The sequence below is a fragment of the Girardinichthys multiradiatus genome, chromosome 5 (assembly GCF_021462225.1).
Source record: "Girardinichthys multiradiatus isolate DD_20200921_A chromosome 5, DD_fGirMul_XY1, whole genome shotgun sequence".
NCBI classification, from domain to species: domain Eukaryota; kingdom Metazoa; phylum Chordata; class Actinopteri; order Cyprinodontiformes; family Goodeidae; genus Girardinichthys; species Girardinichthys multiradiatus.
The window spans coordinates 7431630-7455728 of record NC_061798.1 but is presented as its reverse complement, the minus strand read 5'-3'; the positions used below and the strand labels follow the sequence as shown (position 1 = coordinate 7455728).

The following is a 24099-nucleotide window of genomic DNA, read 5'->3' as shown; positions in this document are numbered from 1 at the left end:
GACCATTTGCATCCTAACTTAGTCTGTGCTTGATACTTTTATCAAGACAGACATCATTTAAATCAAATGGAGGGATTCTCTGAACTCTGCTGCTTGTTGTAATGGTACACCTGGACAAGACAGGATGTGCAATGCAAAAGATTTAAGTCTTTTTCTTACAAGCAATGAACAGTGGCTTGAAAGATGTATGCAAACCCTTGAACTTGAATGCATTTTTTTCACTCTACAACCACAAACAATATTTTTCTTAGTACTTTGTGTCAGTCAGTCAGTCATTTTCTACCGCTTTTTCCATAGTGGATCGCGGGGGAGTCTCCAGCAGTCTATGTGTGATAGACCAAAATTAAATAGTAAAATAGGTCATTTTAAAGATATTTTTTCAGCACTAGTGGCCTTTATTTTTTTTTACAGTAGGCAGACAGGAAAGAGGGAGACATTCGGCAAATGTAGCCGGGTCCGGGACTCTGACCCAGGACGGCCACTTCAAGGACTGTAGCCTCCGTATATGGTCGTGCGCTTAACCCCTACACCATCAGCGCCACGCCCGTTGATGCCTGAGTCTTAACCAACTGTGGTAAAGTTCTAGCCCTCTGATGTTCCTGATTCCTTGTTCAGGATTTTCTCTCCTTATGTTTGTTCTCCCTCAGGTTGCCCTGTGTTCTGGATCTGTTATGATTCTGGCACGTCTGCTCTACCCTGTCTCCCTGGCTGCAATCAGCAGATTAGATGCACCTGGTGGCTGCTGCAGTGTAGTGCAATCTGTGGAATGCCAAGCACCTGTGTCTTCCCTGATATATACTGACTCTGACAAGCAGACGGTGCCAGATTTTTGAAAGCCATTGTGTCTGATTGTCAGACAGCGTTCCTTCCTGTCTGATCATTGTTCTTGACCTTGCCTTGCTTTTTGGATTTATGCCTCTGCCTGCTCCCTGTCGGACTATTTGGATTCTGGTTGTCGACCTTGTTTCCTGCATCTGGTTTATACATCTGCCTCCCCATTGCCTGACGCCTCTTGTTCCTATCGTTGACCCTGTTTCTGTCCTTGGATTATTGAGCGTGGAGTCACTTCTTACCTGTGTTGTGGAGATCACCGCCTGCCGCCCACTGAGGTTTCCCCTCTGGATTTCAAGTTCCACCCAAGACAAAAGCAGTGATTCCTGGAAGCTGTGAGGAGTGTTACCTGTGTGACGTTTTCCTGTGGCTGAATAAACCTTTTAAACTTTCAGTACTGTGTCTGGCTGAATCTTGGGTCCACCTTTTTCTGATTCATAGCAGAAAAATCTGGCCAAAAATGGACCCATCGCCAGCACAACAGTGGCGTACCCACGTTGATGAGATCCTTTCCTGGTTGGGTTCCAGCAGAGGTAAGGGAGCCACGCCTCTCTCCGCCTGAGATGTTCAGGGGAGACTCAGACCAATGTCGAGCTTTTCTAACTCAGTGTGAAATTCATTTTGAGCTTCAGCCGTCATCCTTTCCCACTGAACGTTCCAAGGTGGCTTTTGTTATATCTCTGCTAGCAGGAAAGGCAAAACAGTGGGGACTGCTGAATGGCAAAACAGGTCTACATCTTGTAACTTTTATGAAACTTTTTCCAAGGAACTCATTTGAGTTTTTGACCCGGTCATTCCAAGTCGTGAGGCCACAAGAGGATTACTGTCCCTCAAACAGGGTGATCAGCCTGTCTCGTCCTATATAATTGACTTTCATTTGTTGGCTGCAGAGAGCCGTTGGAATGAGGCAGCACAGATGGATGCATTCATGAAAGGATTAAACGCAGACATCAAGGATGAGTTAGCGACCCGTGACTACCCCTCTTCCCTGAAACAACTCGAGGATCTGGCTGCTCGCATTGATATTCAGCTGGCAGAGATAGGAAGGAGAAGCGACATGAGCAGGGTCGCTCATTAACTCTGGTTTCTGCACACCGGCATGAGAGAAGGAGTCGGTCACCTCTCACTGAGGAAAATGAGAATTGTGCACCCTACTTGATGAACCCAAAACTCTTAATGAACTCATCGCTTTAGCTACCAAAATAGACAACAGGATTAGAGAGAGAAGGAGATCTAGATTAGAGAGATCTGCTGTGAGACCCCAGTTACCACCTATGACCACAACCTCTCCACGGCCAACTTCCAACCCATCTGCCCCAGAATCTGAGCCCTTGCAAGTTGGGCGGACCCTTCTATCCCCAAGGAACAACAGTGCTGTAGAGAATCCAATCAATGCATTTACTGTGGTTCCCCTGATAATTTCATCGCCTCTTGCCCAGTTGGGCCAAAAGAGAGGGCCTACCAGTTATGACGGGGAAACTGGCGGACCATCACAATAATTCTAAGTCCCCTCTTTCACTCTACCAGCTACACTAATTTTCAACAATGATAATCTCAGTCTCTCTGCCTTAATCAACTCCGGATATGAACAGAACCTTATTGACCAGAACTTAGTTTCCCAAGTCAAGATCGAAACTGTGCCACTTCCCACACCTCTTCTAGTTGCCGCCTTGGATGGTAAAGCTTTGCCAAAGACCTCCCACCAAACCAAACCCCTTGAATTAATCATCTCTGATAGCCATAGAGAATTCATTTCCTTCTTCGTCTTTCCCATTACTAAATCAGCTATTGTGTTAGGTTTTAACTGGTTACAACAGCACAATCCACATCTCAACTGGTCAGAACTCCGCATTGACTCCTGGTCCACCAACTGTCTCTCCTTCTGTTTGCAGTCTGCCGTTCCTCCAAGTCTGCCCCCGGTGACACCAAATTAAGCGGACCCCATCGATCTTTCACAGGTACCTGAGGAGTATCATGACTTGAAACAGGTTTTCTGTTAAAGCAAGGCTCTATCATTACTTCCTATTCGCCCATACTATTGTGCCATAGAACTTCTTCCTGGAGCCCCACTACCATCTAGCAGACTGTACAACATCTCCCGTCCAGAAAGACAAGCCATGGAAATGTACATAAATGACTCACTAACTGCTGGCCTTATTTGTCACTCATTGTCACCACTGGGGGCAGGCTTCTTCTTTGTGGGTAAGAAAGACGGGTCCCTTCGCCCATGCATTGACTACAGAGATCTAAATCAGATTACAGTAAAAAAATATTATCTTCTCCTCATCTCATCTGCATTCGTACCTGTTCAGGAATCTACTGTGTTCACAAAACGGGATCTCCACAACACATACAATCTTATCAGAATCCGCCAGGGAGATGATTGGAAGACTGCCTTTAAGACACCATTGGGCCACTTTGAATATTTAGTTATGCCTTTTGGTTTTTGCAACGCTTCTGCAGTCTTTCAAGCTCTAGTAAATGATGTCCTCCGAGATTTTCTCTGAACACCGTCGTCACGTCCGCCTGGTTCTCTGTCTCCTGGAAAATAGATTATTTGTTAAGGGGGAGAAGTGTGAGTTCCATAAACTATCAGTAACCTTTCTAGGATTTATCCTCGAAGGTGGGCAAGATCAAAGCAGTCCTGGATTGTCCCGTTCCTGACACCCGTAAACAGCTCCAACGATTCCTGGGTTTTGCTAACTTCTAGCGCAGGTTTATACGCAACTACAGTCAAACAGCCGCTCCCTTGACTGCTCTCACTTCAACCAAAACCACATTCATTTGGACCCAAGAAGCTAACTCTGCTTTCCTTGCTCTTAAAGAAAAGTTCTTTCAAACACCCAACCCTTATCCACCCTGATCCACTAAAACAATTCACACTTGAAGTTGATGCCTCCAACACAGGGGTGGGTGCAATATTGTCTCAACGTTCGGACTCTGATGGAAAGCTTCATCCTTGTGCCTTTTTCTTTCTGTAGGATATCACCTATGGAAAGAAACTATGATGTGGGTGATCGAGAACTCTTGGCCATTAAATTGGCTCTTGAGGACATTCCGTGCTGGTCTGGACTGATCACAAGAATCTCTCTGACCTTCAGTCAGCAAAATGCTTGAACTCCCGGCAGTCCCGTTGGTCCTTATTGTTCTCTTGTTTCAACCTATCCATTTCCTACTGTCTTGGTTTCAAGAATGTAATGCCTGATGCTCTCTCATGACAGTTCTCTTCCAATGACTCTGACAAAAAACCAGCAGCCATCTTACCCCCTAGCTGTACCATCGGATCCCTCATAAGGGAGATTGAAAATCTTGTTCTCCAAGCCCAACAGAATGAACAAGACCGAGGTACCGGTCCACATAACTAAACCTTCGTTCCATCCTCAGTCCGTTCCTGCCTCATTCATTGGTTTCACTCCCCTAAATTCTACGATCACCCAGGTTCTAGTCACACCATTGCACTAATTTCCAGACACTTTTGGTGGCCCTCAATTCATAAGGACATAAAGGAATATGTACTTGCATGTCCCATCTGTGCTCGCAACAAGTCATTCCATAAACCACCTGCTGGACTGCTACAACCCCTCAGCATACCCAAGTGTCCTTGGTCTCACATCGCTGTGGACTTAGTTACTGGACTCCCAGTTTCTCAAGGTATGACCACCATTCTCACAAACATTGACTGTTTTTCTAAAGCCTGTCATCTTGTATCCCTCAGAAAATTACCATCCGCCTTTCAAACAGCACAACGTCTGGTCAAACACGTTTTCAGACTGTTATGGAAAATGTTAGTGCCTTGCTTTCTTTGCTCCTTGATACTCTACAGGAACTGACAAAAGTATTAGAACCCTTCAGTGTTGTTCCATTCTTCTCTTATATAGTCTTAGAGTAATAGTTTCTCAACCTTCTGCTTGCAGCTGTGTGAGATAATATGTATGCCACACTGTTAAGATTATGTCTAGGACAACAGGTTTCTCGCTCTGTTTCTCTCTCTCTCAGGGTCTCATGAGAGTTGAATGGATGGTGCAAATTCATTGTTTTTACAGCAGCTGCTGGGAAGAGGTTAGATTAGCTGATTTTATGAAGCCTGCTGACTTACACTGTACCTCATATCTGGTCCTGACAAAACTATGAAAAGCTTGGTTCTGCATTTTCTCCTCTGGGAAAAGAAAGAAAATCTAATCACTTCTGTGTTGCATTGGAATGTAAACACACTTGTTATTTTCTCTAACACCCCAACATCAAAATGTTTCAGAGTAATGGGTTCAGTTAAACACATCTTCCCTGGCAAAAATGTGTAAAATGAGATTAGAAAGATGTAGTTTTGGTTCTGAAGGTAAGAAAGAATCTAATTAGACAAGTGGTACCACAAAAACTCTAATATCATGTTCTCTTAAGACTCTGCTTAGAAAGGCCTTCTTCCAGAAACTGTGGAACTATTTCCCACCACAGAACCAGATTTTGAAGCATGCTTTTCCTTTAATCCAAAACAGATCTGTGTTGTTTTATTATAATGTCTGAAGCACCTTATGAACTCTGGGTTAAAAGAAAATATGATGTGGGGCTTATTTAGAGCTGTGAACTAGTGATTGAAACTCTGAAAAGGTACCAAAATATTTAAGGTATTTAATCCATTTTCTTTAATCTCTGCAGAAAGCTGGCATCAGTATTTAAAGCAGTGGTCCTCAACCTGTGGTTCCTAGACGCCTGAGGCCCGTGAGCCATAGATTGTGGGTCAGTGAAAAAAATTTAAATAAATCAATAAAGGTTAAAGGTATGCCATTTAACTGAACAGAGTACATTCAAATAAAAAACAACCCAAAATACTACACTTATTAAGTAAACGATCGAAGCCAATGAGGGGTTCTGGCTTTGAAATCTATCAATACTCAAATTAGGTTTCTACTCTGGGGAACACAGACTGAGGCTGAAGGTTGTTTTGGAGCCAGGGCTAGGATTCAGGAAATTAAAACTCAGTGACTAAAGTCCTTTATAACAGAATAAAGGCAGAAGTAATTAGTGTTCAGGAATTAAAATCATAGGAAAGACCTTTATGGGGCATAAAGGCAGGTAAAGTCCTTTATTTTAGGGATAAATAAAGGCCCCTCTTTTAACATTAAAGAGGAAGAGTGGCTCAAACTCTAGTCTCCTCCCCAGGGAGAAATGTTTGATTTCATGACAACTTGGATGAGTTTGAAAATGTTCAAATAAAGGTTTCATTTTTTGGGACTTATAGAGTAAAAGAATAATTAAATCCTTCACTACCTAGGAGTACCAAACAAATTTCAAATTAGTACAAAAGATATTTTTTAATTACCACAAAAGATAATTTCAAATTACCAATATTTCAAATAATGGAACATTTTCTAGCATTTGAATTATAACAGAGGAGTCCTGAGAATAATTTTCTTCCCCAACTTTCAAAACTTTAATAACCCTGATTTAAAGAAAATTATGTCCAATTATGTGATTTGAAGTGCTATAATGAAATAAAATCTAGTTGGGGATTAAACTTAATTGTTCATTTTTCTGTTTAAGTTTTAACACTGCAGTGTTTGTGTTTGTTTAGTGTCTGGGTATAACCAGAAAATGCCAATGCCGGCCTAAAAATAATTGTCTCCATTTAACCTGAGCAGAGAAATTCTGAAATACAGCTATGATCAAATTAAAACTTAACAAAAAGAGAAATTTAACAGCAACTCTGCTGTCATTACAATGTTTAAAGTATGAAGAATTAGCAAAGAATTTCAGCAGCAAAACATTTGGATTCATATAAGACAAGACTGCTGCTGTGTTTCTAAATTATTTGAGAACTCTTTGAATGTGTGCACTTATCTTTAAACAGGAACCTGATGATTATCAATCAAAGCATCTGGAGATATGCTAAGAAAAAACATTTTTGAAAAGAGATTGTTAAAAATTTCTTTAAATTCCTGGAGCTTCATTAAGTCACTGAGTAGATTTGATATCATTAAAACATTTATTAAATTTGATATTTACAATTTGATCGGGAAAAAAAACTAAATTTTGTCCAACTGTGTCTCTGTCTGTGCTGTTTGTCTTTGTTTCATTGGAATGAATGAGTGTTTGTTCATATGTTGCATGCTATAATAATTCATGTTTAGAATAATGTTTTCTAACCCAAACTGATTAAAACCTTCAGTTTTCAGGAAAGCTTCTTAACTCCTAAGAAGCAGCGTGTTTTTGATGTAAGTTGATGTTAACAGTTCTGCAGTCTAAGGTCCACTAAGATGGGTTGGAAGGACAGAACCGTGGGGAGCGCCCACAGCCCACCTACAGACAGCCTATCAGAGGTTGGTTCCGCCTGGCTCCGCCCACCTACCAGGTATGAACACACCTTAACTTCCATGGAAACGCTCACCCCTCCCTTCCTGAGTTCAACACTGTTTGAAAGAAAAGTGAGAATAATAAAGGGGGCTTGTTGTGATAACTGCATTAAAATGCATGTTTATAAAATGATTGAGTAAGGATAAAGCATGAAATTTAGATTTATGTGTTTTATGATTAAAATGTTAATGAAATAGTTTAAACTTCTTCAAATAATTAGTTTTGCTTGCAGAATCCTTGGGGATTTAATGGACTGAAAACTTTATCCTGGTGCCAATAAATTAAACTATCTGAAAGTTCAAGATATGCCACAATTAGGGAATATATTTGATAACAAACCTGAGTCATGATCCTATACTATAATTAATAATTAGGTTCAATTGGTAGGATTTATGCATTAAACCTGCATAATTTAAATTTACTCATCTTAAACCAAGACAAATCAAGATGATGTGACTCATTTAGAATGGAAACATTAAAATGAACTTCATAACATTTAATGTTTTATTGTTAACACTGAGGTGACTGCAAATAGAAACAACCAGGTTGTTTTTTCCTAAATTTATTTAGGTAAATTCACAGTGGTGAACTCTGAGACCAATTTAATTAATACTAATTCATTTGAAATACATGATGATAAATTCATTCATTCTTAATGAATAATTCTAATGATGTAAATGGCTAAAACATAGAGCTAACAAAAGCTATAAATATTTTAAATACAGGTCCTTCTCAAAATATTAGCATATTGTGATAAAGTTCATTATTTTCCATAATGTAATGATGAAAATTTAACATTCATATATTTTAGATTCATTGCACACTAACTGAAATATTTCAGGTCTTTTATTGTCTTAATACGGATGATTTTGGCATACAGCTCATGAAAACCCAAAATTCCTATCTCACAAAATTAGCATATTTCATCCGACCAATAAAAGAAAAGTGTTTTTAATACAAAAAACATCAACCTTCAAGTAATCATGTACAGTTATGCACTCAATACTTGGTCGGGAATCCTTTTGCAGAAATGACTGCTTCAATGCGGCGTGGCATGGAGGCAATCAGCCTGTGGCACTGCTGAGGTCTTATGGAGGCCCAGGATGCTTCAATAGCGGCCTTTAGCTCATCCAGAGTGTTGGGTCTTGAGTCTCTCAACGTTCTCTTCACAATATCCCACAGATTCTCTATGGGGTTCAGGTCAGGAGAGTTGGCAGGCCAATTGAGCACAGTGATACCATGGTCAGTAAACCATTTACCAGTGGTTTTGGCACTGTGAGCAGGTGCCAGGTCGTGCTGAAAAATGAAATCTTCATCTCCATAAAGCTTTTCAGCAGATGGAAGCATGAAGTGCTCCAAAATCTCCTGATAGCTAGCTGCATTGACCCTGCCCTTGATAAAACACAGTGGACCAACACCAGCAGCTGACACGGCACCCCAGACCATCACTGACTGTGGGTACTTGACACTGGACTTCTGGCATTTTGGCATTTCCTTCTCCCCAGTCTTCCTCCAGACTCTGGCACCTTGATTTCCGAATGACATGCAGAATTTGCTTTCATCCGAAAAAAGTACTTTGGACCACTGAGCAACAGTCCAGTGCTGCTTCTCTGTAGCCCAGGTCAGGCGCTTCTGCTGCTGTTTCTGGTTCAAAAGTGGCTTGACCTGGGGAATGTGGCACCTGTAGCCCATTTCCTGCACACGCCTGTGCACGGTGGCTCTGGATGTTTCTACTCCAGACTCAGTCCACTGCTTCCGCAGGTCCCCCAAGGTCTGGAATCGGCCCTTCTCCACAATTTTCCTCAGGGTCCGGTCACCTCTTCTCGTTGTGCAGCGTTTTCTGCCACACTTTTTCCTTCCCACAGACTTCCCACTGAGGTGCCTTGATACAGCACTCTGGGAACAGCCTATTGGTTCAGAAATTTCTTTCTGTGTCTTACCCTCTTGCTTGAGGGTGTCAATAGTGGCCTTCTGGACAGCAGTCAGGTCGGCAGTCTTACCCATGATTGGGGTTTTGAGTGATGAACCAGGCTGGGAGTTTTAAAGGCCTCAGGAATCTTTTGCAGGTGTTTAGAGTTAACTCGTTGATTCAGATGATTAGGTTCATAGCTCGTTTAGAGACCCTTTTAATGATATGCTAATTTTGTGAGATAGGAATTTTGGGTTTTCATGAGCTGTATGCCAAAATCATCCGTATTAAGACAATAAAAGACCTGAAATATTTCAGTTAGTGTGCAATGAATCTAAAATATATGAATGTTCAATTTTCATCATGACATTATGGAAAATAATTAACTTTATCACAATATGCTAATATTTTGAGAAGGACCTGTACATCAATCATATGTGGTTCTAACTAGGTTAAAATTATATGCATGACTTCAAATGAAATTTAAAGGAAAATGCCACATTACCTACACAAACTGAAGCTAACGAAATTATAAAATAAACAGTCTATAGGGAAAATAGACCTTTATATTAATGTACAAAATGAACCTTTTGAGGAGCAATCTATTGGCAAGAAGGAAATACATTCTTAATTTCTTTAAATTATATTTAATGAGGTCTTGGTTGCTAAAACATTTTTTTCAATCATTAAAGACAAAAGACAAATGCTAAATTGACTAATGGGTTGAACCATGCAGCCTCATCCTGAGAACCTGTCTGAATGTACGGGGTTAGTTCCTCTAAATTAGTCAAAAGATTCATTCTCCTTTGCTGGATATTTTGATAAAGATCCATGTAATTATTAAAGTAGTTTCTGCTTAATGGGAAAGGTAAAAATACAAACAAAATTATTTTAACCTTCAGTAACTGAACCAACTGCTATAAATAAAGGAGTTCAGACTGCAGCAGATCTAAAGTTTGACATCACCAAGTGATACAGTGGATAAAATGCCGACTCAGAATGGACCAGTCTTACTTATCAAAGTAAATATCCCTATTTGAAGATTTTTGAGCTTTAATATGATACAAACTGATTTAAGCACCTGGGGTAATAATGAAACACTGCATTTGAATTTCATGCAAAATAAGGGTAGACATAAGTTTCATTTTGTTTTGGTGCAATGAAAACACAATAGTTTATGTACTCTAAAACTGTTGAAGGCCACTGAAATTTTTTTTTATTATTCAGCTATTACTGTTGAAGTTTGTCTGCAACCATATATCGAGCCTTCTCTCCAGGTGGAGCTGTCTGCCATTAGCAGGATGCAGTCAGATTACACCAACTGCAGCAAGGGTTATTGGACCAGCCAAGGAAGAGACATCGAAGGTCCAAACGCAAACAGAGTCCATTCCAAGGTGCTGCTGGTGGCTCGAACAGTGGCTGCTTACCGCAGATGGCTTCCTAATCCACCAGACGACTCCACTCCTGAGGGACGTCGGCTCAAGCCAACGGGCTAGAGCACTAGGCCTGCTCCAACCATCACAGGATGTAAAGAAAGGAGATCACCCCATGAAGGACAACGGCCCACCACAAGCCAAAGAACTGTAAGCTAATCACTGGAGAGTGATTGAAGAGGTGGGTGAAGAACACTGTTTTTACAATGGGCATAATAATCCCTTGGGTGTCAGGATCTGTGCCTTGTCTGTTTGTTTGGTGTTTTTATGTGCTTAGTCCCTAGATGGCGTGGAACCTGGAGGAGAGGTGACAGGTGTTCTCTATTCCCTTGATTACCTGCTGAGGAGTATATAAGGATGAGGCTGCCAGCAACTCACTGCCAGAGTGTTCCCCTTAGTGGTACAGCTCAAGCCACATTACCTTGTCTTGTCCTTGCCTTGAACTTTTAGTAATCTGTTCTGTTACCTTGCAGGATTACCTGAACCTGACCTTGCCTTCCGCGTGGAACAGCCTGGATTAACCACTTCTGGAAAGAAGCGATCCAGCTCCATGAACAAAGACTCAAGCCTCTCGTTACCTTGTTGGACCACACAGGTTGGTGGCCTCCTGAATTCTTTGCTCCTTGGATTTCCATTCAAGAACCCTGTCCACTCTCCTCCTTCCACTGCACCTACATCTGAAACCCCTGGTCCAACTTATCATCCTGGCACACCATTATCCACCATCATCTGTCTCACGTGTAAACAACCATCTGGTCTCTCCACTCTCCACCCTCTGGCGGATCATTCCATCAACCCAGTAAGGCAGAATTATTGTTCATTAGTTTTGACCCTGAGTTTTCCCTGCTTACAATCCTGTTTATTTTTACAGTTGGTATCCCGGTTCTAGTTTCCCTGTTCACTACACTGCTCTGTAAAGAAACACTTCACCGTAAAACTCTGTCTCCTGAATTGCTTTCTGCATGTGGGTCAAATCCGTTAAAACCAATATGACAGAACACTCTGGCCAACCTGACCCAGCAGAAGCATTCAGGAGAGCTCTATCTGAACAACAACACCAAATCATAACTCATGATTCTTCCCTCCGTTCTCTTTTTGAACAGCAGAAACAGACCAATCAGCAGATCGAACAACTAGCCTCCTTGTTTCAGCACACCTTGAGTAATTTCTCCGCCCCGTCAGTAGAGGGTGCTTCAGCCTCTCCGGTTTCTCAGCAACTACCGCATTCACGTGTGGTCAATTCCCCGAATCCTGAAAAATTCTCTGGTGAGAAAGAAGATTGTGAGGGTTTCACTATAGTTTTCAATCGCTCCCCACAATCCTTTCCACATGATTCTGTTAAGATTTATTTTATACTAGGGTTACTCTCTGGAAAAGCCTTAAGATGGGCAGAGGCCCGTTTTTCAAACTGTTTGGACTTTGGTTGCACATTTTCCGAGTTTGAGGAGGAGTTTCGACAGGTTTTCTCCAGTGAGAAAGACTTAACCACCAATGCTCGAAGTTTATGGTCTATTAAACAGAGAGACCAGTCAGTAGCTGAGTTCTCCATAGATTTTCGCACCCTGGCTGCAGCTTCTGGATGGAATGACTGCGGTCTTAGAGCCGCTTTCTTCCAGTCCTTAAATGAACCATTAAAGGATGATTTAGCATTAGTCGACGAGCCTAAGACCTTGAATGGGTTAATCAAGTTAGCCGTCAAATTAGATAACCGAATGAGGGAAAGAAAAAGATCCCGATTAGAACGGAGTGCAGTTAGGACTCATCTCTCTAGCTCAACACCCGAAATTAGTTGCTCCACTTCTGCTTCACATAATTCTGGAATTGAACCCATGCAGATCGGACATACTCAGCTTTCCCCGGATGAAAAACTGAGACGCCGCCAATCAAATCAGTGTTTTTACTGTGGCTCAACTGAACATTTTCTCGCAAACTGTCCTATTCGTCCCTCGGGACCAAAAGGCCAGGTCCGTCAGTAAGTGAGGGGATACTGACGGACCGTCCTGTTACCCCCAGACTTAGTTTGCCTGCCACATTAATTTCTCACCGTCCTTTTCAGAATCTTTCCGCTCTTATTGCCTCAGGTAGCGACCAGAACCTTATTGATCAGAGGTTAGTTAGTGAAGCTAAGATTGAGACTGAGCCACTCCCCATACCTCAATCAGTTTCTTCGTTAGATGGGAAATGATTGCCACGAATCACACATAGAACCAAACTGTTGACCTTAATCCTTTCTGGAAATCATGGGGAGGAGATTTCTTTTTTTGTGTTTCCCATCGCATTGAATTCAATCGTGTTGGGGTTTCCTTGGCTCAAGAAACATAACCCTCACATTAACTGGGCAGAAAGCCGAATAGAATCCTGGTCCACTAACTGTCTTTCTTCTTGTCTACAGTTAGCAGTAGCATCACTCCCCTCTGAGTCAGGTCCTGCAGAAAATGAGATGTCCGATCTCTCTAACGTCCCTCCAGAGGACCATGATCTCAGGTTAGTTTTTAGTAAATCCAAGGCTTTGTCACTACCCCCGCATAGACCCTATGACTGTGCAATAGATTTGCTTCCCGGTGCCCCCTTGCCTTCCAGTAGGCTCTATCACATCTCAGGACCAGAAAGAAAGGTTATGGAGGACTATATTAATGAATCTCTTGTGACTGGGTTAATTCGCCCCTCATCTTCTCCACTCGGAGCTGGGTTTTTCTTTGTGGAAAAAAAAGATGGTTCACTCCGCCCTTGTATCGACTATAGGGGGTTAAACCAAATTACCGTGAAAAACAATTATCCACTTCCTCTCCTTTCCTCGGCCTTTGAACCAGTTCACGGTTCAATTATTTTTTCTAAGTTAGATCTCCGTAACGCTTACCATCTAGTTAGGATCCGCCAGGGGGATGAGTGGAAGATCGCCTTCAAGACCCCGTTAGGCAATTTTGAATACCTGGTTATGCCTTTTGGACTAAGAAATGCTCCTGCAGTGTTTCCGTCCCTTATCAATGACGTACTTAGGGACTTATTGAACGTTTTTGTCTACCTTAACGACATCCTGATCTACTCCAAGGACATTAAAGAACACACCCGTCACGTCCGTCTAGTCCTGCAAAGACTTTTGGAAAATAGACTGTTTGAAAAGGCCGAGAAATGTGAATTCCACAAAACATCAATCACATTTTTGGGATACATCCTGGAGGGTGGACAGGTTCGCTCGGATCCTGAGAAGATCAAGGCAGTACTGGAATGACCTGTCCCAAACTCCCGCAAGCAGCTACAACGGTTCCTTGGATTTGCAAACTTTTATCGACGATTCATCAAGAACTTTAGTTTAATCGCAGCACCACTCACCGCCTTGACTTCCACAAATATAGTGTTTTCTTGGACACCAGAAGCTGACGAGGCATTTCAGGCATTAAAGGAGAGGTTTTCTCAGACACCCATACTAGTTCATCCTGACTCTTCCAGACAGTTTATTTTAGAGGTAGACGCTTCTGATACAGGAGTTGGTGCCATGCTTTCTCAGCAGTCTACCACAGATGGAAAAATCCACCCATGTGCTTTTTTTTTCTCGTCGTCTCACTAGCACAGACCGGAATTACAACGTAGGAGACAGGGAGCTGCTAGCTATTAAGTTAGCTCTCGAAGAATGGACACATTGGCTGGAAGGTGCTAAGCACCCCATTTTAGTATGGACCGATCACAGAAATCTGGCCTACTTGCAAACAGCCAAAAGACTGACCCCACGCCAATCACGTTGGTCACTGTTTTTCTCTTGTTTTGACCTCTCCATTTCTTTCACACCTGGCTCCAAGAACATCAAGCCGGATGCTCTTTCCCGGCTTCACTCACCGGACTCCACTGGAAAAGAGGCTGAACCCATTGTGCCGTCCCATTGGACCTTTGGAGCCCTAGTTTGGGAGGTGGAGGACCTTATAGACAATGCCCAACGAAACGAACCGGACTCAGGTACTGGTCCTCCCAACAGGAAGTATGTTCCTACCTCTGTTAGATTTAGGCTCATCCGCTGGTTTCATACAGACAAATTCTCAGGTCACCCAGGGGTTAGCAGAACCATCTCACTTATTTCCAGGCGATTTTGGTGGCCATCCCTTCACAAGGATGTTAAAGAGTATGTGCAGGCCTGTTCAGTTTGTGCCAGACAAAAATCGGGCAATCAGCCTCCCTATGGGTTACTCCAGCCTCTCAGTACACCCAAACGACCTTGGTCTCACATAGCCCTTGACTTTGTAACTGGTTTACCTATTTCTAAGGGAAATACGGTCATCCTTACAATTGTTGAACATTTTTCTAAGTCCTGCCACCTTGTTCCACTGAAAAAACTTCCTTCTGCTTTCCAAACTGCCCAGCTGTTGGTTCAGCATGTTTTTCGCCTTCATGGCATACCTCAGGACATTTTGTCAGATTGTGGCCCCCGATTTATCTCTCGTGTTTGGAAACAGTTTTGTTTGGCCCTTGGAGTCAAAGTTTCCCTGACGTCTGGGTACCACCCCCAATCAAATGGAAAGACAGAACGCATGAACCAACAGATGGAGTCCATCCTCAGATGCATGACCGCATCTGAACCTCTTGATTGGTGTATTTATCTCCCCTGGGTCGAATATGCAGTCAACTCACAAATCTCATCTGCAACTGGCCTCTCTCCTTTTGAGGTATCTATTGGTTATCAACCTCCCCTATTCCCTGCAGATGAAAAGGACATAGCCGTAGCATCCGTTCGGCACCACATACGCCGTTGTAAACATATCTGGGGAAATGCTACCAGAGCTCTCCTTTGTACAGCAGACCAGAATAAGAATTACGCCGACCGCAGACGGCGGCCTACTCCGACGTACCATCCTGGCCAAAAGGTTTGATTGTCCTCCCGAGACATCCCTTTGAAGGCTATGTCCAAAAAACTGTCTCCTCGTTTCATTGGCCCCTACACTATTGACTCAGTCATCAGTCCCTCTGCTCTTCGTCTGCGCCTGCCTCCCAGCCTACGTATCCATCCTGTGTTTCATGTCTCTCAAGTCAAACCTTTCGTTTCCAGCACTTCTTGTAATTGTTAAAGTAGTTTCTGCTTAATGGGAAAGGTAAAAATACAAACAAAATTATTTTAACCTTCAGTAACTGAACCAACTGCTATAAATAAAGGAGTTCAGACTGCAGCAGATCTAAAGTTTGACATCACCAAGTGATACAGTGGATAAAATGCCGACTCAGAATGGACCAGTCTTACTTATCAAAGTAAATATCCCTATTTGAAGATTTTTGAGCTTTAATATGATACAAACTGATTTAAGCACCTGGGGTAATAATGAACCACTGCATTTGAATTCCATGCAAAATAAGGGTAGACATAAGTTTCATTTTGTTTTGGTGTAATGAAAACACAATAGTTTATGTACTCTAAAACTGTTGAAGGCCACTGAAAAAAAATGTAATTGTTCAGCTATTACTGTTGAAGTTTGTCTGCATATATCGAGCCTTCTCTCCAGGTGGAGCTGTCTGCCATTAGCAGGATGCAGTCAGATTACACCAACTGCAGCAAGGGTTATTGGACCAGCCAAGGAAGAGACATCGAAGGTCCAAACGCAAACAGAGTCCATTCCAAGGTGCTGCTGGTGGCTCGAACAGTGGCTGCTTACCGCAGATGGCTTCCTAATCCACCAGACGACTCCACTCCTGAGGGACGTCGGCTCAAGCCAACGGGCTAGAGCACTAGGCCTGCTCCAACCATCACAGGATGTAAAGAAAGGAGATCACCCCATGAAGGACAACGGCCCACCACAAGCCAAAGAACTGTAAGCTAATCACTGGAGAGTGATTGAAGAGGTGGGTGAAGAACACTGTTTTTACAATGGGCATAATAATCCCTTGGGTGTCAGGATCTGTGCCTTGTCTGTTTGTTTGGTGTTTTTATGTGCTTAGTCCCTAGATGGCGTGGAACCTGGAGGAGAGGTGACAGGTGTTCTCTATTCCCTTGATTACCTGCTGAGGAGTATATAAGGAGGAGGCTGCCAGCAACTCACTGCCAGAGTGTTCCCCTTAGTGGTACAGCTCAAGCCACATTACCATGTCTTGTCCTTGCCTTGAACTTTTAGTAATCTGAATCTGTTACCTTGCAGGATTACCTGAACCTGACCTTGCCTTCCGCGTGGAACTGCCTGGATTAACCAATTCTGGAAAGAAGCGATCCAGCTCCATGAACAAAGACTCAAGCCTCTCGTTACCTTGTTGGACCACACAGGTTGGTGGCCTCCTGAATTCTTTGCTCCTTGGATCTCCATTCAAGAACCCTGTCCACCCTCCTCCTTCCACTGCACCTACATCTGAAACCCCTGGTCCAACTTATCATCCTGGCACACCATTATCCACCATCATCTGTCTCACAGGTAAACAACCATTTGGTCTCTCCGCTCTCCACCCTCTGGCGGATCATTCCATCAACCCAGTAAGGCAGAATTATTGTTCATTAATTTTGACCCTGAGTTTTCCCTGCTTACAATCCTGTTTATTTTTACAGTTGGTATCCCGGTTCTAGTTTCCCTGTTCACTACACTGCTCTGTAAATAAAAACTTCACCGTAAACGTCTGTCTCCTGAATTGCTTTCTGCATGAGGGTCAACTCCGTTAAAAACATTATGACATTGGGCAGTGCAACGTCTGCTTTAAATAAGATCACGAATGAGAAGAAGATGTCTTTTATCTACCTCAAGTCTCCCAAATTGAAGATGTACAGAAGATGGGACTTTTTGCATGTTTGTTCTCTGTCGTCATCATTGTTATGTTGGTTTATTACTTTCCATGTTTTTTTTTATCAAAGCTTATCAGGTCTGACAGAGCTGTCTCCACATCAGAACAACTGAGACATGTAACCGTAAAGGTAACCCTAAGAATACCACAGTGGCAGCAAGGATTGACCTCTGTGACGTGGTACCCCGCAGAGGTTATGACAGTTGGTTTCAGAATGCAGATGTGTACATTTGTGTCCGCACACCTGGGAGGCTAGCAATTGGAAAATGGTATCCGGACTGGACTTATGTGTACTGGAATTTAAATCCAAAAGGTTATGTCAACCCAAACTCTAACTATGTTCCACAGAGCCTGCAGCAACACATCAGTTTGATTAGAGACAAGTCCACTCGAGCTGACACCACCAGATATAATCTACTGGTAATAACTGTCAGAGAAATGTAGAAGAATCCCTGGCCTACTGTTAATCATGCAGAACTTAATGAACTTGTTTTGGTTTTAGGAGCTGATGTCTCTGGAAGAGACCCACTGGGATTGTTTCGAATTCAGTTTGTGGATCAACCTAAACCTCCTGATGAAGTTCTAGATATTACTGGTGTTAGCCCTTCTCCTAGCCCAACCACACCTCCTCAAGCATTGGTCACTTACTTAAATGTCTCATCACCTGAAGTAATATTGCAGGTTGAAACTAGATTTTCTGATAAAAACACCTGGTTAGAATGGATAACATTTACTGCCAAAAGCACTAACATGACAGAGTGTATTGCCTGTTCTTCATCCAGACCACAACTTTTCACTACTCCTGCTCTCCCACGTGGTGTTCCAGATGAGTATAAGTTAGCCAATCCTATAGTCAATGGGTTTGAATCAATATTTCTTTGGATTACTCCTAACAAAAACGTTGATCGCATTAATTATGTCCACTACAATATGCAGCACTTAGCAAACATCATCAGAGATGTAATGGTCGGCATAACTGACCAATTAACCTCCAGTTCTCTTATGTCTTGGCAAACCAGAATGGCTTTAGACATGTCGTTGGCTGAAAAGGGAGGTGTTTGTGCCATGTTTGGTCCTTTATGTTGTACTTTTATTCCAAATAACAGGTCCTGATGGCTCAGTAACCAGAGCTCTGGATGGATTATGCACCCTGGCTCCCTGGTACCCTGACTCTGGTGCTGATTCTTTGTCTGATAGGTTTACTGCTACCTTTGGTAAATGGAAGGTTTTTATCATTGCAGGTATGCCTTCTTTTGCCACCTTTGCAGGTATCCTCTTTTGCTGTGCCCTGCCTGCTTACTCTAATTAATAGATTGATTACCTCCAGGTCATATCAGATGCCTCTCCTCACAGGTGAAGGGGAACCCTTGGATTGCTCTGATGAGTCTGAAAGTGATTCTCATGATGATGATGCTTTCTAATAAATTTACCGATATTCAATTTACATCTATTCAAATAATCCTCCTAATTCTAATGATGTAGATGTGTACTGAACACACACAGGGTAGATAATAACTCATTATTTCTGTTTGCTAGTATATTGGTGTACTAATATATTCTACTATATTTTCTTCATTTAATTCTTTTGAGTGTTTGAATTTTGTATATTATTTGTGTATTCATTTTATCTGATCATTCCTTAAAAGGTTGTTGATTGGAGAGATGTTTTGTTTCCAACAGAATGATAAATTGTTTCCAACAAAGAGGATGACAGTTATAGTAGTTTAGTGTTGTAGTGTTTAGGTTTGTAAAAATGTTTCATTATTCATTTTACATTATTTAGTCAATTTTTATTACTACTTCAATCAATTTTTGATTAGTTTTTATTCACTTTATTACTAATCGATTCACATTTTGAAATTGATTTTCTTGTACTTTCCTTCATTGTCATTCAGTATAAAGTTTCTTGGGTGTTCGATAACATATGAAACTTGTTTCATTATAATCAAAGAGGATGGATTGCTATGGAAAATTTTAGTGCCTTGTTTTCTTTGCTCCTTGATTCTCTACAGGAACTGACAAAAGTATTAGAACCCCTCAGTGTTGTTCCATTCTTCTCTTATTTAGTCTTACAGTAATAGCTTCTCAGCCTTTCGCTTGCAGCTGTGTGAGATAATATGTATGCCACACTGTTAAGATTATGTCTAGGACAACAAGTTTCTCGCTCTGTATCCATCCCACTTTCCATGTGTCCCAGATTAAACCTATCCTGACCAGCAATTTGTGCCCTCCCCTTCACCTGCCCGTGACCTTGAGGGGCACCCTGTCTACTAAATCCGAAAGATAGTGGACTCCCGTCGGCGGGGTCGTGTCTGGCAGTACCTCGTCGACTGGGAGGGTTACGGTCCTGAGGACTGATCTTGGGTGCCCCGTTCTTTTATTTGTGATCCTTCTTTGATTTGATTTGATTTGTGATTATCAGTCTTCGCTTCAGTGCACCTCTTCTGGGCCGCCAGGCGTCGGCCGTTGAGGGGGAGGATGATGTTGGGGTCTGGGAGACTTTGTCTCCCCCTTTCTTGCTACTTCCTTATTCCTCCCCTAGCCTGTCTGAACATGGTGGCTGGGTGCTGCACAGGAGTTGCACATCAAGCCTCATCAGCAGAAGGTTAAGAAGAGTCTGCTGCCAGCACTTCGATGACTGAGTGTTAACCAACTGTGGTAAAGCTCTAGCCCTCTGATGTTTCTGATTCCTTGTTCAGAAGGATTTTCTCACCTCGTGTTTGTTCTTCCTCAGGTTGCCCTGTGTTCTGGATCCTGCTCCAGCTCGTTTCCTGGTTCCTGAACTTACCTCCATGAATTCACGTTATCTCCTTGGACTGAAGTTTCCGGCTGGCAGCAGTCTGACTCCTCCCTCCTCGGATTTTCCTATGATCGAACCGTGCTCACCCTCCACCATGTTCACCTTCCAAGCCGCCCTGCAAAGACCAATCACACTGTGCCAAGCTTACCTTTCTCCTGGATCAACTTCACCCTCCTCTGGCTGATCTTTGGCTGCCAGACCCCACTCATTCCTCCCTGGCGGTTCATCATCTCATCCCCTGTAAGCACATTTTCCCTTCTCAAACTTGCAATATCCTCCAGCATCATTACTAATCCGACCTGTCATCTTCCATGTGCAGTTAAAGACTCATTCTCTGTTTCTGGTCCTGGATTTCCTGAATCACTTATCAAACCTGTTACAAAACATTTAAATTACAACCTGTTTTAAACTTTCTCCTGTCTTCTGAGTGCGTTCTGCATGTGGGTCAACTCAGTACCAAAAATGATAACACTTTCCTGATCCGTTGGGAACTTTTGGTGGAGGAGCTACACCTAGTCAGTCAGTCATTTTCTACCACTTATTCCATAGTGGGTCGCGGGGGAGCTGGTGCCTATCTCCAGCAGTCTATGGGCGAGAGACTACACCTAGTTTAACGTTTAAATATAGCTACCATTGAATACTCATATGTGCAGAATATGTTACATTACTTGCATATTATCTTTAATCAAAATCAGGATGATGTTATTTTTTACTCCACTTCGAACATTTGTTAAAATACCCAGATTTCCCTGTTTGACAACACCAGACCACTGTAAAAATAGCATATACTACTTATACGTTTCCCCGAGGACACACTACAAATATTCATCATGGTCCTGGCTGGTCTGCCTGCCAGGACCATAGGCACCACACAGACCCCGGCAGGTGCCCCACCTCGTAACACCAGACCCTATTCTGGTGCGCCCAAGGCCCTATATCCCCAGTCCAACAAGCACTAACCAACAAGGCTCCCGGCCTACTAGCCAGGCCAGGGATACTGAGGACCTCCCCCAGCATACAGTTGCTCTGATCTCATAGACAAGCTCTTAATGTGCTCTTGGTTAGCCAGACACTTTTAAAGGTTATTATTCCTCTATATTTTGTCATTTTGTACACAACGGCCTAGAAATGGCTTTATTACCTTTTCAGACTGATGGATGTCAACAACTTTGTTTGTTAGCTGTATTTAAATTTGGAGGCATGATGTTATGCTGTTTAAGATCTTTTAGCCTACTTCATGCTGTCAAACAAGTTGCATTTAAATGTTTTCTTGTCTTTACAAGCCTTGTAGTGATCAGGCCTGGGTATGGCGAGCAAAATTAAACTCAGCATTTGCTGTTAATCACACCTAATTTGTGATTTCATTACAAACTAAAAACCTTTTAATTACAAATTAAAACCTTTTTCACATGGGGCCAGTTTAGTGTAAACAGCCTTGCAACTGCTATATATGTTTTCTCTGTCCAGGAGATTGTTGAGGCCTCCACCTGAGTCTTCTGGAGTTTCTGACAAAGCAAATCAGGTTGGATTGTCTTAAATGCACTGGAGAAATCAAAGAACATGATCCTCACAGTGCTACTGGCTTTGTCCAGATGACAGTGGGTTTGTTGAAGCAGGTGTATGATGGCATCTTCAACTCCAACTCCACAGCGATAAGCAAACTGAAGGGGGTCCTGATAGTTTATTGTTTGCTTACTCAGGTAGGCCAACAGGAGTCTCTCTAGGACCTTCATGATGTGGGATGTCAGGGCAACAGGTCTATAGTCATTGAGGACTGATGGGTGAGTTTTCTTTGGTACCGGAACAAGACAGGAGGTCTTCCACAACACCGGAACCTTCTTCTGGGCCAGGCTAAGGTTGAAGAGGTGCTTCAGAATCTCGCGGAGCTCTGCACAGCCCTTCAGGACTCTAGGGCTGACATGATCTGGACCTGCAACCTTATTCCGATTCAGTCTCTCCAGTTGCATCTTCACTTGACTTCTTGAGGCACACAGGTGAAAGGGGGAAGCAAAGGAAGCATCAGCATCTTCTGATATGGTTGAAGGCAAACATGTAGAAGCAGAAGGGTCTAGGGCTGAGGTGGAAGATAAAAAATTTGAGGTGTTACTGGACAGCTGTGGGTCCTGTGGGTTAAAGGAGGGTGGGATGTCTGTTTGGCTGTGAGCAGGAGAGGAGGATGCGAAGCTTGTTTCTGAACTGAACCTATTGAAGAATGTGTTCAGTTCATTGGCTCTGTCCAGACATCCATCGGTCTGATCATCCTTCTGCTTGAAACCTGTGATCTTCTTCATTCCTGTCCACACATTACTGATATTGTTTTGCAGGAGCTTGCTCTCCAGCTTCTTCTTGTACACCTCCTTGCTGTCTCTTATCTTGACTTTAAGTTGCTTCTCTGTCTCCCTCTCTGAAGGCCTCTCTGAAGGCTCTTTTTTTTCTTGTAAACAGGTCCTTCAGGTCACTGGTGATCCAAGGTTTGTTATTGGGGAAGCATCTCACAGTTCTGGTGGGGATGATGTTATCCACATAGAAGTTTATATAGTCGGTTACACACTCAGTCATGGCATTGATGTCCTCTCCATGTGGCTGGCACAGTGCGTCCCAGTCTGTAGCCTCAAAGCAACCTTGCAGAGCTTCTTCAGCTTCCTGTGACCATTTTCTCAGTCCTCTTTATTACAGGTTGCCTCTGAACAAGGGGCTTATATTTCGAGCAGATAAAAACAAGATTGTGATCTGATTTGCCTAGAGGAGGTCTTGCTGTAGAAATGTATGAGTCCTTGACATTTGCATAAAACAAATCCAATGTTTTGTTTTCTCTGGTGGAGCAGCTGACAAACTGTTGAAACGTTGGAAGTGTAGCAGAGAGTGAAGCATGGTTAAAATCACCAGAAATTGCCACAAAAGCATTGAGGATTGTGTCTGTAGCTTAGCAACAACTGAGCTGATGGCATCAGATGCAGTGTCGGCAACAGCGGAAGGTGGAACGTAAACTGTTGCCAAAATAACACTGGTGAACTCTCTGGGTAAATAATATGGACAAAAACTTACTGCCAAGAGTTCAATATCTGGACTGCAGAGACGACACTTCACAGTTACATGTCCTGGATTACACCATCTGTTGTTCACAAGTACTGTCAGTCCACCTCCTTTACATTTGCCGCTCCTCTTTAAATCTCTGTCTGCTCGTATGGTTAAAAAGCCCGGCAGAGAGACGCTGGAGTCTGGGATATGATCCTGCAGCCATGTCTCAGTAAAACACATAATACTGCAAGAGTCCTTTGTTGGGCTTGGAGTTCATCCAACTTGTTTCCCAATGATCTCACATTGCCCATCATAATCGACGGAAGAGATGGTTTGAACTTCCTCCTTCTCTCTCTTCTCTTAGCTCTTGCTCTGCATCCACGGCGTCTCCTTTTCAACTCATCAGGGATTTGGGGTTGTAGTTGAAGTATTATTTGAGCTTTTGAGATATTAATCAGCTGCTCCTGGTTGTAAGAAACAACCCCGTTACCATGGCAATGCATCATAACAAATGTCCAAAAAGAGAAAGTATTAAGAAAAATCTACCAAGCTGCACAGCATCCGACACCGGAGTGGACAGTCGTCCAAAAAAAAAAAAATCAACTGTATCCACCACAAGAGGAATAGTTCCCAAAAAAGAATAAATCAGAATCAAAAGTAACAGAGCTACTCCAACCTGCTTCCACCTTGAGTGGCGCAATTTTAGAATGATGATGGATATAAATATGTTACAGCTAAACGTTTAGATGCATTTAAGATTTTTCATACTAGAGAGTAGAACATAACTTTCTTAACTAAAAAAAACATCTACAAATATCGCAAAATCTCGTTCACCCCAGATGGGACTCGAACCCACAATCCCTGGCTTAGGAGGCCAGTGCCTTATCCATTAGGCCACTGGGGCACCGCCTGTGTCCCTGACACACATCATATATAAAGTTAAACACCAGACACAGAGACGTTGCTGTGTTTCTATTGCTCCACGTTCCTTCCGATTGGAAATATTTAACTGTCGTCCGTAAGAC

The 24099-nt window shown here is 42.6% G+C and overlaps 2 long non-coding RNA genes and 1 other non-coding gene across 3 annotated transcripts; 2 read left to right on the top strand and 1 right to left on the bottom strand.

Moving 5' to 3' along the window:
• The first annotated feature begins 10857 nt into the window (after window positions 1-10857).
• LOC124869047 lies at window positions 10858-11115 on the top strand. Its single transcript, XR_007038468.1, has 2 exons — window positions 10858-10918; window positions 10992-11115. It is a non-coding gene; the product is annotated as an uncharacterized LOC124869047 (long non-coding RNA).
• A 5347-nt stretch (window positions 11116-16462) lies between these two features.
• Window positions 16463-20183, top strand: LOC124869223. The gene is made up of 3 exons (XR_007038527.1): window positions 16463-16750; window positions 16896-19914; window positions 19991-20183. It is a non-coding gene; the product is annotated as an uncharacterized LOC124869223 (long non-coding RNA).
• Window positions 20184-23905: 3722 nt separating this feature from the next.
• On the bottom strand, window positions 23906-23978 carry trnar-ccu. The gene has a single exon. It is a non-coding gene; the product is annotated as a tRNA-Arg (tRNA).
• Window positions 23979-24099: the final 121 nt, after the last annotated feature.